Raw genomic sequence first — 16,129 nt, 5'->3', positions numbered from 1 at the left:
CGCATGCACCACAAATTTACTTTATTATAATATGGTGTGAACCGCTCATAACTTACACCAATCGCATTACTTTTTATTAGTCCAACATCTATTCTTAACTTGAGAACAAGTTATGGTTCCTGTGGCACACGGCACAAAGGCTAATATATCATATTTTGACATTCAAATTTGTTTTTTAACCGCCCTGTCGTCGATGTGTCAAATTAATATTTACAGACGTGATTTAGGTAATTACGGCGGAGCGAGGCAAGGGTTAAGATTGACGGTGAGCGCAATAGATTTACGATGACTTACCACCCAGTACGAGGCAGTGGGTTTTTTAAGTGACGTCCAAAAAGAAGGTGCTCAACGTCTCCCTTGTCTCGTCTGGCTGGGTCATGTGATTACGTCGTGAATCCGGAGCCAATATTCATTATTGCAATTTACAGGGTTTACTCCCATCATCATCATATCAGCTTTTAACTGTCCACTGCTGAACATCAATGCCTCACCCTTGATGGATTTTGCCAGTAATTGTCACGCTTGGCAGACAGGTTGGCAATCGCAGTTAGGCTTTGGAGATGTTTTAAGAGGGACGCTGCCCATGTCTCGCCCTCCTTTTACTCCCATATTAGTCTTACATTCATTTTGTGGCTATAGATGTTTCAATTTTTTCCTCAACAAAATACTAATTGCAAATATATTGTAATTGTAAAACACAAAAATTTAAATAGATTCGTGTTTCAACCGTGACGCGGCTGTGTTTGCATGGCTGTGTTTCGGTTTGAAGGGTGGGATATGGCGTGAATTTACTGGGTACGGAGGAATAACACCTGAGTCCTCAGGAATGGCAACGCATGAAAGTATCATGGGCGAAACAGTATACTCTGTTATGTCCATGGTACTGCTCATGTCTATAGGCGACGGTTACCACTTTCCATCAGGTGGACCGTCAGCTTGTTTGCCATTCTAAGTTGTATAAAAAAATGATATTATTAATCTGACGTCTACACGAAACATCTGGTCGTTATCTATCGGAATGCTTTATCCATTTTAAAATATGAATACAAAGATTACTTGTCCGTATTATTTTCTTGTTACGATTTAAATGACTGATTTTTTCTTCACAGCAAAATGTACGACATGAAATATATAGAATATGACAGCTGTTTTTTTGCAGCTTTACCTCTTTAAATCAGTATATATATCCTATATGTAAAGTTAGTACATAACCTCTCCGTGTACCGATTTTAATTTATACCTTAAAAGGTTTAAAAGTGATTTAGTAATAAACATAGAAAGAAACGTCTCTATAAACATTTACAAGAGAGATATTGTAAAACAAAAATAAAAACAAGGACCGTAAAATATTGAGCCTTCGCTTCCATACATACTAAATTATGCTGGGTGCATCTTGCTTGTATGGGAAGCTATTTGTCATTTTTCGACGCATGTTTCTTTGATGAAAATGTTCAGTTTTATTGGCGGAACTCATACACTCCAAAGAAATATCACAATACAATACACAATAATTCATACTCGCGACCCCATGAAACAGAAATAACTTCTGGAAATATTCCGAGGGTGAAGCGTAACCGCTGAGTCACGTCTCGGTGTCCGGGTGAAGTCGCCTGCACGGTGCATGCATCCAATCGTGGTAATGTGTGATACGTCAGAATATATGACGTGATTGGGGGTGCAATCGCTTGCTTTGCTGTTCAAATCAAATCCAAATTATATTTGTTTCTCTCACGACGTTCGCTAGGTTCATTACATTGGTTGCTTTATGACTGGCAGGCAGCTTTGTTCATTAGATCACGCAATATATGAACTTTTATAGATTCAAAGGGATAGAGTAGGAGAAAGGGATAAATATCGAAGAGAATAGAATAAGATAAATTATTTATTTATTTAAACTTTAATGCATAGTGTAACTGTATGTACATTTGATGTACTTAATACTGGATGGTATTTTCGACCTGTCAGCTATTGGGAAAACAGAGAAATACATAGTAAGGCGGTGCATTCAAGAATATAGTTAAATATAATTTTAAAAGAGTAACAATTGTCCTCGAATAAGACGAGAATCAAAAAGAAAGTAATCTAGGTAGTGATTCAACAGCGTACTAAAATTTATTTAAATCAATTCAGCCATTTAATCATGAATCATGATATTTAAACATCATCTATACAAACTTTCATAAAATATTAGAACAAGGATAACGAACTTTTAAAGATGCAAGCACAAATATAAATAGCCGTTCTGCTATCAGATATTCACGGTTACTTATCCAGATTATATACATAATCTAATCTAACTAACGTGTCCCGCATGTTGTACATACACCACTGCCCCGCCCTGACTGACCTTGTAACCCGCTGCTCAGAGAATTCGCGATAAAAATGTGCCAATACAAATAACAGTGGTGTCGTCCGACTGAGCTTTCCGAGAAATACGGCGCGGAGACAAACAGACCTACGTCGCGACCGGATGCTGCGACCACTGCCTACTATAGCTAAAGAGAAATCCGAGTACAGACAATCCGACACATAAAAATTTATTGCACCAAGATACCAACCAGTCTCCGACTGCTGTCGCAGTGTAAACAGACCGTGATACCTACCATATCTACTGACCATCCTTTTTTATCGGTCGTCCAAGATAACTTTAGCATCAAAGTGTGCTTTACTATAAATCCACTTCTCACGCATCGCAACGAATATATTTCCTACTTCTGCGACGAATAATGTGGTTTATTTAATGAAAAATGGTAACCCCATCTCTGCTGTTTGTTTACGCTGGCATGGTATCAGTAAAGAATATGTGAGATTGAAGTATACTTAGTTGGTCTTACGATAGTTCCTAGAGGGACCGCGTTTCATTGAGCATTTTATAAAAGATCGCTGTATCGGCTTGAAGAGTTAGAAATTCCAGTGAAATGACTGGATGCGGAGGAATAAGACTTTAGTCCTCAGGAATGCCGACGTATGTGATATATCGTGACTGACGCTCTTGAGTTCTGTAATGTCTTTAATACTGTTCAAGTCTATAGGCAGCAGTAACTGCTTCCCATCAGTGGGCCGTCATCTTGTTTATACGTTCAAGTAGTTTACTTTACCACTGCTCCATCAGTAAAAGTTCAAAGTGAAGGATGCGCGATGCGTCACGCCGCGTCACTCGGCCGCCGCGAGAGCTGACGAGCTCATGTGCGGCCACCTAACACCTAATTTAAACAAAAAGCCGTCAACTAAACAATAACAAGAAACCATAAATATATCCCGGGGAATTCTTTCCCACGCGACACAGTGTACTCGCGTCCCTCTCATGTATTATTAAACAGAGAGGGACAACTGTTAATAGGCTCAGTAGCCAGTCGCACGCGGCGTAAGTCATTCATACTAATTTAGGATGTTTAACTCGTTTTTATCAGAGGATCATGATGCGGGTAAACAGTGATGCTTTGAATATATTACTAATTAGTTTTGGGGTTCGAAAGACACGTTTATTGTAGACTAGTTGTTTAATACGACTTCGCCCGCGAGGCTCTCGTTCAATTCCCTCTCTTGTTGGCTTTCGGACATCCTCTTTTTATGGATGCTTATATGTAGGGTTCGTACAGGAAACATTTATTTATAAATACATATGATTAACTCTAGCGGTTTCGTTACCCAGTGTTGGAAGTTCAATAGCCTTGGATATATTCCGCGTTTTTCCTGCAAACCACACATCACATCACATCACATCACATCACATCACATCACATCACATCACATCACATCACATCACATCACATCACATCACATCACATATCATATCAGCTATTAATTGTCCACTGCTGAACATAAACCTTTTCCGTAATTGGAGGGGTTTTGCCAGACATATGTCAGACGGGTTGGCAACCGCAGTTAATTGGTGATGTTTTAAGATGGGCGCTACTACCCATCCCTCGACCCTTTGCCATCTTTTACGACATCCACGAGAAAGGAATGGGTGGTCTATTCTCTGCCGGGTTCTACGCGGCGACATACATTACTTTTCCTGCATATTTTTTTATAAAAATGTTCTGTGTTAATATACGATACGATCAATCTTGGTATCAAATTTCATTAAAATCTGTTAAGTCGTTTAAGGGCGATTAAGTATCGAAAACAAACATTTCACATTATTATAGTAGGATAGTACGTGTATATTGGGGGGAAAGGGATTGTTAGCAATGGAGTTTGACAGCCCCATTGCTAGCAATATGTCCTATTAGGTCGACCTCCACGTGGTTCCCCCTGGAAACCATCGTGAACAATTCTTGTTGAATTCGTCACGATGGTCTAACTGACCTGCTTCATCCTTACCTATCATCCTTCACTGGTGTCTCGCCAGCGTATCCCGATAGCGCAGGTTCAATGATCTATTCCAAGAGTTACCCGTGTAAGTAGTTATGAAGCGTTCGTTGCGGTAGGTGCGGTGCCTACTCACTCAAAATTATTTATCTAGTATTTCAAGTATCTACTACACGCTACGATGATCTAATATTTTATCAACTGCAATGCACATTGTATGAATTGGTAAATAAGAAAACACTATAGTCTCGTGATAATCTCCATTACGTGTCCAGTCTGCTGTACCACAATGTTTACATACTCCTACATAGTTATTACTCAACTACTTAATTCTTTTACTTTTACACTTTTACAAAACTATCATACCTACTTGTACAACAACTAGTCCATTACCCTAAGGATGTCTTGAAAAGATTGCTCTAAGCAATAAGACCGTCTTACTGTACTTTATCGTAATTGTATCGTTGTGTTTGCAAATCGTTTTGCTTATTTCCTATATTGTTTAGTGCAAATTTTCATTCATTCATCGCCTACAGACATGATCAGCATATGTTATAGAATATACCGTGAGAGTCTTGTGCTGCTGTTTTTGACGACTCTTGTAATTGCATTCTCATGGCAAAGCACAGCTGATTGACGGTAGATATATGGAGTGGAACATGCCCGTGTTCCACTCATGCAGACGGCTCTCGAATAGAGTTTTTTTGTCTGGTATAGTTCTTGCTATTCACCGTGTGGTCCCAGCATAGAATAGGCCACCTCTTCCTTTTCCGAAGGTTTTGTTAGAGGAGATTAAGGGAGGACGAGGGATGGGCGGCAGCGTCCCTTTTAAAACATCTCCAAAGCTTAACTGCGGTTGCCAATTGCTAATCGTCGCAACTACTAGCAAAATCCCCCTAAGGGAAAGCTTAAGTTCAGCAGCGGACAATTAAAAACTGATATAATAACGATGAAGATAGTTTTTGTTATTAATTTCTTTTCGTTTTATGGCTGTGGGAGCCGTGGCAGGCGCGAGTAAAATATGTTCCGTAGTCCATAATAGGCTTTAACTTTCGCGTCGCTTCTACAACACGCTTCGCCAGTGTCACGGCCAAGTTTCCAAGCTGACCCCTGACTGCCAGTTGTCGGCTGGTAACGACTACCGCATACTAACGGTGAATGACTTCTCCGTACATTGACGACGCCGCGTAACATTATCGATTCTCTTAATATTATAGGTGAAAATATTGTTAGGTAACTCTGTCCTATTGCGTAAACTTTGTAATGTTCCCATTGTATAATTCCCTTACTTTGTTTCCTTTTACTTTGTAAAAAGATTTTCTACAAGTCGTCTGTTCCATTCGTGTTTATGCCACCAAACAGCTGTGCTTGTACGACTGTGTTTTAGCTCCATATGGCAGTGAAATTACGGGTTACGGAGGTATCGCAATTCGGTCCTCAAGAATAGCAAGCAATATGGGGCACCATGGGCGTATTCTGTGATATCCATTGTAGTATTTATATATATGTGACGATTATGACATCCCATCAGGTGGGCCATTAGCTTGTTTGCCATTCTAAGTTGCATAAAAAATCTCCTTATGTAAATTTTTCTTAAATATCTCCCGTGTACAGATATTATCTGACTACAATTTTATTATCTTAGTAAGATATTTTATTCATTAGTTTTTATTAAAATCACACCGCAAATGCTCGAGGGTGGCCAGCAACACCAAATCCGCCTGACAATAGTCGAAATTGAAACATTACAGTAAAATTGCATTCCCCTCAAATAAGACATCTCAATGCATTGCCAATTTATATGACCCCCACAGCAATTTATATAAGATTTAGCATTGCAAACGATCTGTAGGGGCGCACAGTGCGGGCGTACGATTGTTTCACCAGTATTTGAATAAATATATCGATGTTTTATATTGAAAGTATTTGGTGTGTGTGAGGCGCGGCGGCGGCGGCGGCGGCGCACGCGCTGCGACTCGACACTGCTCAATAAAACATTTTAATTGTGAGAATTACACGGCCGTGTGTGTTTACACTGCACTCGTGAATGTGAAGTGACTAAGTATAACTGTATTTTTATATCGCCGCGTGAACTGATTCTAATGATGATCAGGGCGGTGACAATTCATTATTCTAAGAATTTAGATTTTTTTTAAAGGAATTTTTTAAATTTATATTTGGATCATTTAATAATTTAAGATTGTTTTACACAAAAAAAGACAAGTCGTCTGTTTAGTGGTAATTTTAATAGTGGCAAAAACAGGTTATTTTTTAAAAAACTAAACTACTGTACTGATTTTGATAAAATTATATATTTTGTACGCAGTCTGCCGCTGGTTAATTAGCTTGATATATATCTAAGAGATATGATAATGAACATCGACAGAGACAACTCCAGAACATCAGAACCAATATAGAAGAGGTAATTTGTGTAGAAAATATTATTTCGACAAAAGTCCAATGCGGATCTTCAATCACTTAATGCCTTATCAGTGCCCCACTGACCCATCGACTCGAGATTTGTTCCTACGATTTTATCTTCCGCTTGTTGTAACATCGCTTTGACGTGCTTTATCTTGTTTCAGGTGAGTGACAACTAAAAGATTTCCTTCGATTGTACGTAAGTAACTACGTAGTGTTGTAGAAATATCAATGATTTGTTGTTACCGATCACTATTTGTGTCATTTATGTACTAGCTGTGCCCTACGGCTTTGCTCGCGTGACTCAGTATATACAGTATCCTGTATGATACCTGTATACTAGATTTCATTGAAATCCGTACAGTAGTTTTTGTGTGACAGCGTAACAAACATTTATCCATTCATTGTTACAAAGTTTCGAGTTTACAATATTAATAAGATTATTTTTGAATTGTCGAAAATAACAAACATATATAGATAAACTCTCTATTTGCACCAAGAGATACATAAACATTGTGACAATAGAATATAAGAATTTGTTTGTTTATATATACTCTCGCGTTAGTCTCATTTTAATTTTGTAACGGTCGCAGCTGTCATTAAATTAAATGTCAAAATGTACCATTTTCTAAGGGAATAACATTATCTAATCTACCACATGACAATGTCTACGTGTATCTACATAAGATTCCGCGTTCTAAATTCAAATATTTATTAATTAAATTCTCCTAGTTATTTCTGGATTACAATCTGCTTTTATTTCTGTGCATAATTTTACGTAATGGTACTGCTCATATCTATAGGCGACAGTTACCACTTTTCATCAGGTGGGCCGTCAGCTTATTTGCCATTCTAAGTTGTATAAAAAATATCGGTATTTTATCAACATTTCGTTTATAAATACAGTCGTGTAAATGTAGGTAAGTAAAATAGCATTTATCGCATTGCAGGGCATCTTACGACCCCAGCGAGTGTCGTTGGTCACCAGCTTACAAATATTTATACATCTATACAGAAGTGAACCGACACCCTTATTTGTACTGGTCACGTGGCACTATGCATTAATATTTTTCTTTGTAAAGTATTAAAACACGGTTCTATTTCGAACCTTATTCCGTAGCATATAAGTCAGCACTGAATCTAAATTACTGTAATGTTTTTAAGTACGGGGGTGTATGATGAATATTGCTATTAGACTTTGGAAAAAAATGTTGCAATTTTGGACTCTATTCCAATACAAAAAGTCATACAGTTCAAATGAATAGCTTCTCGTCCATGAAGGATATTTCAATCAACGTGTAATGGATCGCAGCGCTCCGTTATTGTCAAAACACCCTAAAGTTGCAATTTGTTCAAAAGATATATACAGGGTGAAATCAAAATTATCAAAAATGTTTGAGCCATACACAATAATGTAATAGCTGGACACGCTGTGTTAGTATGGGAGTCTTAAAATCGTTTTTTTTTTATATATGCCCATGTTCTCTTGGGAAAAATATTCAATTACATTAATAAAACAATTTAAAAAAATAACTCTTTTATTATGAAAAAAAAAATTTGCAAATATGTGATTGTATTCGTATCTTTAAAGCAAATGTTATGAAAGAATTAATAGCATTTTAATAGCGTACTTCCTATGTAGTTTTATGGAATGCTAGTTACCCCACGAGTATTACTAAGGAATCCTAATAGATGTTAACTTGATATATTCACAATTCCAAGTGTATGATGCACACAGACGTACGAACAACAAATGAGTTCTAATAAACATTATTGTGGACATTAGTTCCGCGTTCCCGCTTGCATCACGCAGGGCTGCCACTGTCATTATGGTGTATAAATACTACTTAGGATGACCTGCCTTACTAATATAACGAAACTGTATCCAGACGCTGTCTGTACATGGGACGTATTTAAGGAGAAGTTATGAGGGCTTCAAAAAGAACAAATATATAATAATATTAGAAATTTCGTCTTTTTGTATATATGTTTGTATGCATGTTCCAGTATCAACACAGATACGCTCAAATACAGTTGTGTTAAATATATATATATATATATATATATATATATATTGGTTTTTCAAATTTTGAAACCTATGCGTAAGTAGTAGCCGGTCAGAAGTTGTGAATAATTTAAATTTCATGATTATTAAATAAACCGTTAAAGAACTAACAGGTAACAAACATACAGACAAAGAAAGCTCACTTTTAAAGTATATATATATATATATATATATATATATATATATATATATGTATATATATATATATATATATATGTATATATATATATGTATATATATATATAATATCAGTAAGAATTAACGCAGTTTTCATAACAGTAAAAATGATACAATGTAAATTAAATGTCTCTAAACATTTGATATCACAGAGAACTCTTTATTGTAAGGGAAATTATCAAGTTTTAGTCCAAAAAACAATAAAATAGCAAAATTATCATATTAAAATATTAGGTTAAGAGATAAGTTTAAAGCAACAGTACCTCACCAGAGATGCGTTTGTATTTCTTTTGTATGTATCGTTGCGCGATATCTTTGCTAGTTCTGATCGAACTTTGATAATTCTCTTTATAACCGAAAGGATCGATCTAGTATTTATATTTTTTTTCACAATTGAAAGTTGTTTTCGTGAAAAAAAATCTTGTGCGTGTATTTGATTGAGTGATAACTTAAGCTCGGGTGGTTTAATCTTGTCACTATTATAATTCTATCTTGTTTGTTCTTTGTTTTGTTTATGATATATCAAGATAAAAGTACACTTGTGTTATCTGTAGTTTTACACACACACACACACACACACACACACAGAGAGAGAGAGAGAGAGGGATTGCGAAAGGGTAAGGGGTGAAGAGAGGGGGGGGGGAGGGAGACATGTTCTCAAAAGATGTTTCCGTTTATTTAAAGTGAATGCTGTGACAACCCTACTTGGACAATACAGTGGCATGATCATATCCGTAGCATAGAAATGTGCCACAATGCGAACTGCTTGGGAGTGATGTGTATGTATGTATGTAATGTATGCGTGGTGCGCCGACACTGAACCCTTCAATTGGTGCATCACGCCAATTGATCGCGCATGCGCAGTGCGCAGCGCACAGTCGGTTACTGGGTTGTTTACAATACCACCAATATAGGTAAATCGTACAAAATGTGCTTCACTGAATTAGGTGTTATCTTGCGCGAGTCTATATTACGGGTCGTTTGATTTGAATTATCTTGTTAAATTCCACTGTCATTAGTATGTATGCGACTGCCAACATTCGAGGATTGACCACCACTATTACTACCAGAAGTTCCACAACCTTCCATATGATACCATAGCCATCAATCTCCGACTGCCATTTTATACACGCACGTTTTGCGACACGTGTTTCACCTCTAAACGAGGCATCTTCAGGCAAATTATTAGATCGCTGCTCGGAGCCTAGTGTTATATTAATTTTAATAAATAATTTTATAATCTAATAATCAGCAAAATATGTTTTTCTATCATTGCCTACCTCTGGCTCTAAGAATAACAGAATAAAATATATTACTAGTTTATATTCACGACTTTGTTCGTGTAACTGCGATAAAAAATAGCCCTCTACATCGGCCGGAGTGAGAACCTCATTTTAGTAGTAGATTGAAACGCTGCTTCATCTAAATAACAACAATTATTTTACAATTCCAGGCTATAACAGAACCAGTTTCGTATTGACTGTCTAAGTTCAGTCTAACTAGGGTTGCCATCCTTCCAAGTTTCCCCGAATTTGTCCTAGTTTTGTGGACATCCGGGAGGCGTCCGGGCTGGACATAATTTAAAGTCTTGGGCGTAATCCTCTTTTGTTAGGTACATTTAAAATGACGATAAAAGATGACTAAATTTAATCTTAAGGTCTGAAAATAAATAAAAAGTTGATTTATGACATTTTCATTTTTTTTTATGACACTATGTTAAAAAAATCTGTTGATATATCCGGGTTCAGGGCTTTAAAATCCGGAGTTTTCACGCGTCTTGTCCTGGTTGCTTGGTCAAAAAGACTGAGAAATAACTACATGGGACAGATAAAAGAAACACTAGGTATCATGTCGTATAGGGAGGTCAAGGATATTGCCTGGGATAGAGCTGGCTGGAAGAAGATGCATGAATTAGTTGCACCGACAAGAGGAAACTCTTAAATGAAAAGACAGAACATGGGATACAAACGAATTATGGAACCTCTTCCTTAGAGGTCATTTAAAACTTAGATAGGTCCGAGTATTAGAGACAGTCGGACGTTCGCAGCACACTAGTTAATCATAGAAATGTGAATCACCGTCCTCTCAACATCAATACGAATAGTTCAGGTCTATTTATATAAAATTAAATGTATTATATAATCGAATTCGATTTAATTCAATACGCGGCGTCAGCAGGCGCCCGCGGCTCGACCTTGATCTATCGCCTGCAACTATCTATAGATCACTGCGAACGATGGGCGAGATGTAAAAAATGAATAAGGTCCGAGATTGGTTCGTTAACTTGTTGCCTTCCAGCGAACTGTAGAGGTGGAATTAGACTAGAAGAACAAGATATAGATAGATAATTTATTTGCATTGCTTACAGCACACAGATCACAACAGACATCGATATACACTTTTTTTTTATACAACTTAGAATGGCAAACAAGCTGACGGCTTACCTGATGGAAAGTGGTAACCGTCGCCTTTAGACATGAGCAGTACCATGGACATAACAGAGTATACTGTTTCGCCCATAATAAATTTACTCCATATCCCACCCTTCAAACCGAAACACAGCCATGCAAACACAGCTGCTTCACGGTTGAAACACGAATGGGACAGAGGTACCCAAGCAATCGACTTTTGTACAAAGTCTCCCTCTGGTGAGACACAAAAAGCGAGATAAAAGAAATACAGTGGTACCTCGACATACGAGTTCAATTCGTTCCGTAGAGCTCTTAGAACTCTCGTAAAATGTTTTTATTGTTGTACTAAACGGAATACGGAGAATCTGGGTATGAAAGAGCATTCGTTTGCTTTATCTAACTCCACCTTTATAAATCAAATCAAATACTCTAGAGTATGTATGTTGACACATTTCGATTAAGGCATATAATAAAATCAGTAGTTAAATAAAAAATATGTGAAACATTTATTACAAGCAGAAACGATTTTAAAAAGAAGGTTGCCCTCGATTGGGTTCGTTTGTTATGAGTTTTGTGTATGTTCTTATAGTTACGCGATATCTTTGCCAATTTTGTCTATGGTGAAATAGTAAAGTGTTTTACGTAATTTTTTATACCACGTAAGTGGTAAACAAACATACAGCCCGTCTAATGGTAAGCGGTCACTGTAGCTTACAGACGCCTGCACCGCTAAGGGTGTCACGTGCTCGTTGTCGACCCTGAAGAAACCTTAATTATTCTTTTTTTAATTAAGGTCTTGAGTTCGTTATTCCATTATTTTCAAATTTTTGTAATCAAAATTAATTTATGCCGAAACAAAGTAAAGTTATAATAACATATCGTTTAATTTAAAATATTTAGGTTTAGCTTTTTATATTAGTGTAGTGTATATTGACTGAGCCAGGCTCCGTTCATCTCTAAAACGTTTCCTTCAATAGATACGCTGTCCGAATATCAACGGTACCTGCTGTAGATAATATACCCAGTGTTGCTAGGGGGAAAGGGATTGTTAGTAATGGAGACTGAGAATCCCGTTGCTAGCAATATATCCAACCAGGTCGACCTCCTCGCGGTTCTCCCTGGAAACTATCATGGTTAATTCCTGATGAATTCATCATGATGGGCTAACTGGCCTGTTTTCATTCTCATCTATCACCCTTCAATGGTGCTCCGCCAGCGTATTCCGTTAGCGCAGGCGGGGTTACCATACCATTTTCACCCATCAAAAAAAAAAACCCAGTGTTGCTAGTTTACTGTTGAGATTTTTTATTTTTTACGTTTTTTTGTATTTTTAATATAAAATGGTGTTCTATTCTACACAGACGGAACAATTCCTAAATTAACACATTTTTAGACAAATAATTTAACAGTTTCCCACCGTTTCGTTGTTAAAAAACTTCACATTGAAATCGGCACCATTGCCAAAGCAAGTACGCGGTCGTTAGCGCTCCGTTTGTTAATTACGTTATCGCCGTAACGCTACGTTAACCATTAACGTTATTTGACTCGTTCAGTCAACGCACATACGACTATTAAACACCAATTAGATATGAAGTGCTTTTTTTTAAGTTGGCAACGAAGTGACTTGCGCGCGCGTTTTACACGAAATAAAAATGTAGCAAGGTGTAATTATAGATGTTTAATAATGTAGAAGGAATGTCAGATGAAAAGTTGACAAAACATATATACAATAAAAATAGAAGGTATTTGCAGAAGTATATATTTATTAAATAACTAATTTAACACTCGGAGTTTGCTGGAAAAGATCTGTTACAGAGTTAAGCTCGCTTTCTGTGTACATGTTTATTAGAAATAAATTATAACAGTGTAACTTTTGTGTACAATAAAGTATAAATAAATAAATAAGTTTCTTCTTTCTAAGAATGATAGTGATTGGATCAAAGGAAAATTGACTTTATTTTAGAAAAACGAGAGTACTTTTTACTTTTCCATCTATTTTTTTTTTGTTTGTTTGTCACGCTATATCTTTATTAATTCTAAACTAATTCGACATTATTGTTACATTCGATAGGGTTATCCCATTAATTAAATTAAATTTGATAATTTATCACAGAGCGTCAAATATTATATTATATACAATTTATAAAAAGATATAGCCTCATAAATATGTATTACGCGGCCCATTATATTATATTAAAACGCGTAACCCATTACACTAATATATTCGCGGTAGATTAAAAAAAAAAAGTAAGCGATATCTACACAGGAAACAGTCAAAAAACAAACAATACTTTTTACTGTTAGTTCTAAATGTTTTTTATAATTTTTTTTTTTTTGTTAGCGCCGCACTGGAATTGAACGTGTTACCTGACGCTGCGCTGCGCCGTATTGTATGGGAACGTATTGTTGCAACTAAAGATTTATAGTTCACTTCCGATTTTTCAAAACTGTTTTTATTGTTACTGTGTCAACTATAAACTACGGTAGTGTATGTTGTAAAATATATAAGTACTTACATATCCTATTATAATGACTCTACGAACAACTGTGATATCAAATACCTGTACCATGCAATATATGATTTATCTGTTTTAAATTTTATTGAAATATTTCCAGCCATTTAAAAGCATTTATTTTTACAATATTACTAGTATAAAGTAATATCTCACCTCGTCGTGTGGTCCCAGCATAGAATAAACGACCCGTTTATTTCCCGTTGGTGTCGTAAAAGTCGGCTAAGGAACGGCGAGGGATGGGCAGCAGCGTCCCTCTTAAAACATCTCTACAGCCTGACTGCGGTTGCCAATCCGCCTGCCAAGCGTGGCAACTACTGGTAAAACCCCCCCAAGGGGAGGCTTATGTTCAGCAGTGGACAGTTATATTTTTTTTTTTTTTTATACCACTGAGGTGGCAAACAAGCATACGGCCCACCTGATGGTAAGCGGTTACCGTAGCCTATGAACGCCTGCAATACCAGAGGTATTACGCGCGCGTTGCCGACCCTGAAGAAACCTCTTTACCCCCTTTTGAAGAACCCCATGCTGTAGTCTCTCGGGAAAACCTCGGCAGTTATAGGACAGTTATAGGCTGATATGATGATGATGATGATGATAAAAGTAATATGATAGATAAATAATCCATGTACTGAACCCTCACTACAGCGAGATTAATAAGAATAAAGGAACAATAATGAGTACTAGGAATTTCATATAATCCATACGTTCTCTCAAGAGGGGGGTAAAGAGGTTTCTTCAGCGTTGGCAACGAGCGCGTAATACCTCTGGTATTGCAGGTGTTCATAGGCTACGGTAACTGCTTACCATCAGGTGGACCGTATGCTTGTTTGCTACCTCAGTGGTATAAAAATAAGATGATTTGCTAGTCTTGAGGGTTTTCAGAAAAAAAGCCTCTGATTTCTTTCGACTTAATGTTTCTTTCATCCAATTTTCAATTGCGGTTCTTCCTATATTATTGTCACTCTTATAAATATGTTTGTTACCATTATTAAATAACACATTCGAGTAATGGTCTATTTGATCAAATAATCTTTCGAATTGTAAATACCATCGTCTGACAAAGTGCTACATTACTTAGCTATTATTCCCTGTCCGTCCGTAGAGGAGTACGCCATAAAATAGACTTATACTGCATATTGATGACCAAATTAGCGTAATTCTGTCGATTGCCGAGATGATCCGATCCCGACAATAGATTGCCTCGTCTCGGATCACTAACTTCGATCGATTCATATGCAAACATCTATTCAGTTGGTCATTAGCATAATTATCTATTCACGTTGCCAGCCGGCCGCGGCCTGTTGAATCATTCTAATAGTGAAAAGTCATTGAGTTTTTGGTAGACATTCATTTGTTTTTTAAATAAATCATCAGTATACGCTGGAGAAGTATCAGTGAGGGATGTTAGACAACGATAAAAATGAGTAAATCCGTCGTGACAAACTCGTCAAGAAATACCTACTATGGTTTTCAGATGGGACCACGTGGAAGTCGACCTGATATTGTTAACAGGAAAACTGTTCGTGGTAACCTATTGTCAATTTTTATACTTCTAATATAGAGATTATAAATGTTTCATATCGATATGTGTCCAATTCTAAGAAGTATGGACAATTTAAATTGTTAAGGTCAGTATATAGTTCTGAAGTAGTAGCTTTACGGTAGAAACACGAATGGGACAGAGGTATCCAAGTAATCGACTTTTGTACAAAGTCTTTCTCTAGTAAAATACGTCTCTCAGTTCATAGAAAATTACACTGGAACAAAATCAGTAATTCCGTACTGGCCGATATATTTTGGCAGTAAGATCACCACGACTCGACTCATACAACTTGCTCTATATTAATATATCACATTCGTTAGAAATAAAAAATAAATATAATATTAGTAGTAAAAATTGGATAAAATGTAATGTTTGTAAATATGTGTTTGAAAAATTGCATACACAGGTATACCAATTCTACATTAACGCATATTTAATGTTAAACATAAATTGTGAGCCCATACTAACAATACCGCGGGCTTCAGTTGGCGGATAACTGTAGCTATTTTTCGTATTATCAGTTTTGCTGGTGTCCATATCTTATCTTTTTTTATCATTTATTGATTATATTGCTAGTGGTGTAACCTTACTGTTAGTACTGCTGTGTTGTCACTTATTTACGTAAACGTTCGGATTGTCATAACAACACATGATATCCTAGAGATTAAGATTGTTTTCATTG

The 16,129-nt window shown here is 36.6% G+C and overlaps 1 protein-coding gene across 3 annotated transcripts in view; it reads left to right on the top strand.

Moving 5' to 3' along the window:
* The window catches only part of LOC128202463 (limbic system-associated membrane protein-like), a 203,969-nt gene that overhangs the window by 40,235 nt on the left and 147,605 nt on the right, over positions 1-16,129 (top strand). The window lies entirely within an intron of this gene.

This window comes from Galleria mellonella, unplaced genomic scaffold, assembly GCF_026898425.1.
Source record: "Galleria mellonella isolate WM207_F2 unplaced genomic scaffold, CSIRO_AGI_GalMel_v1 utg967, whole genome shotgun sequence".
Taxonomy (NCBI): Eukaryota; Metazoa; Arthropoda; class Insecta; order Lepidoptera; family Pyralidae; genus Galleria; species Galleria mellonella.
This window is presented reverse-complemented; position numbering and strand designations above follow the sequence as displayed.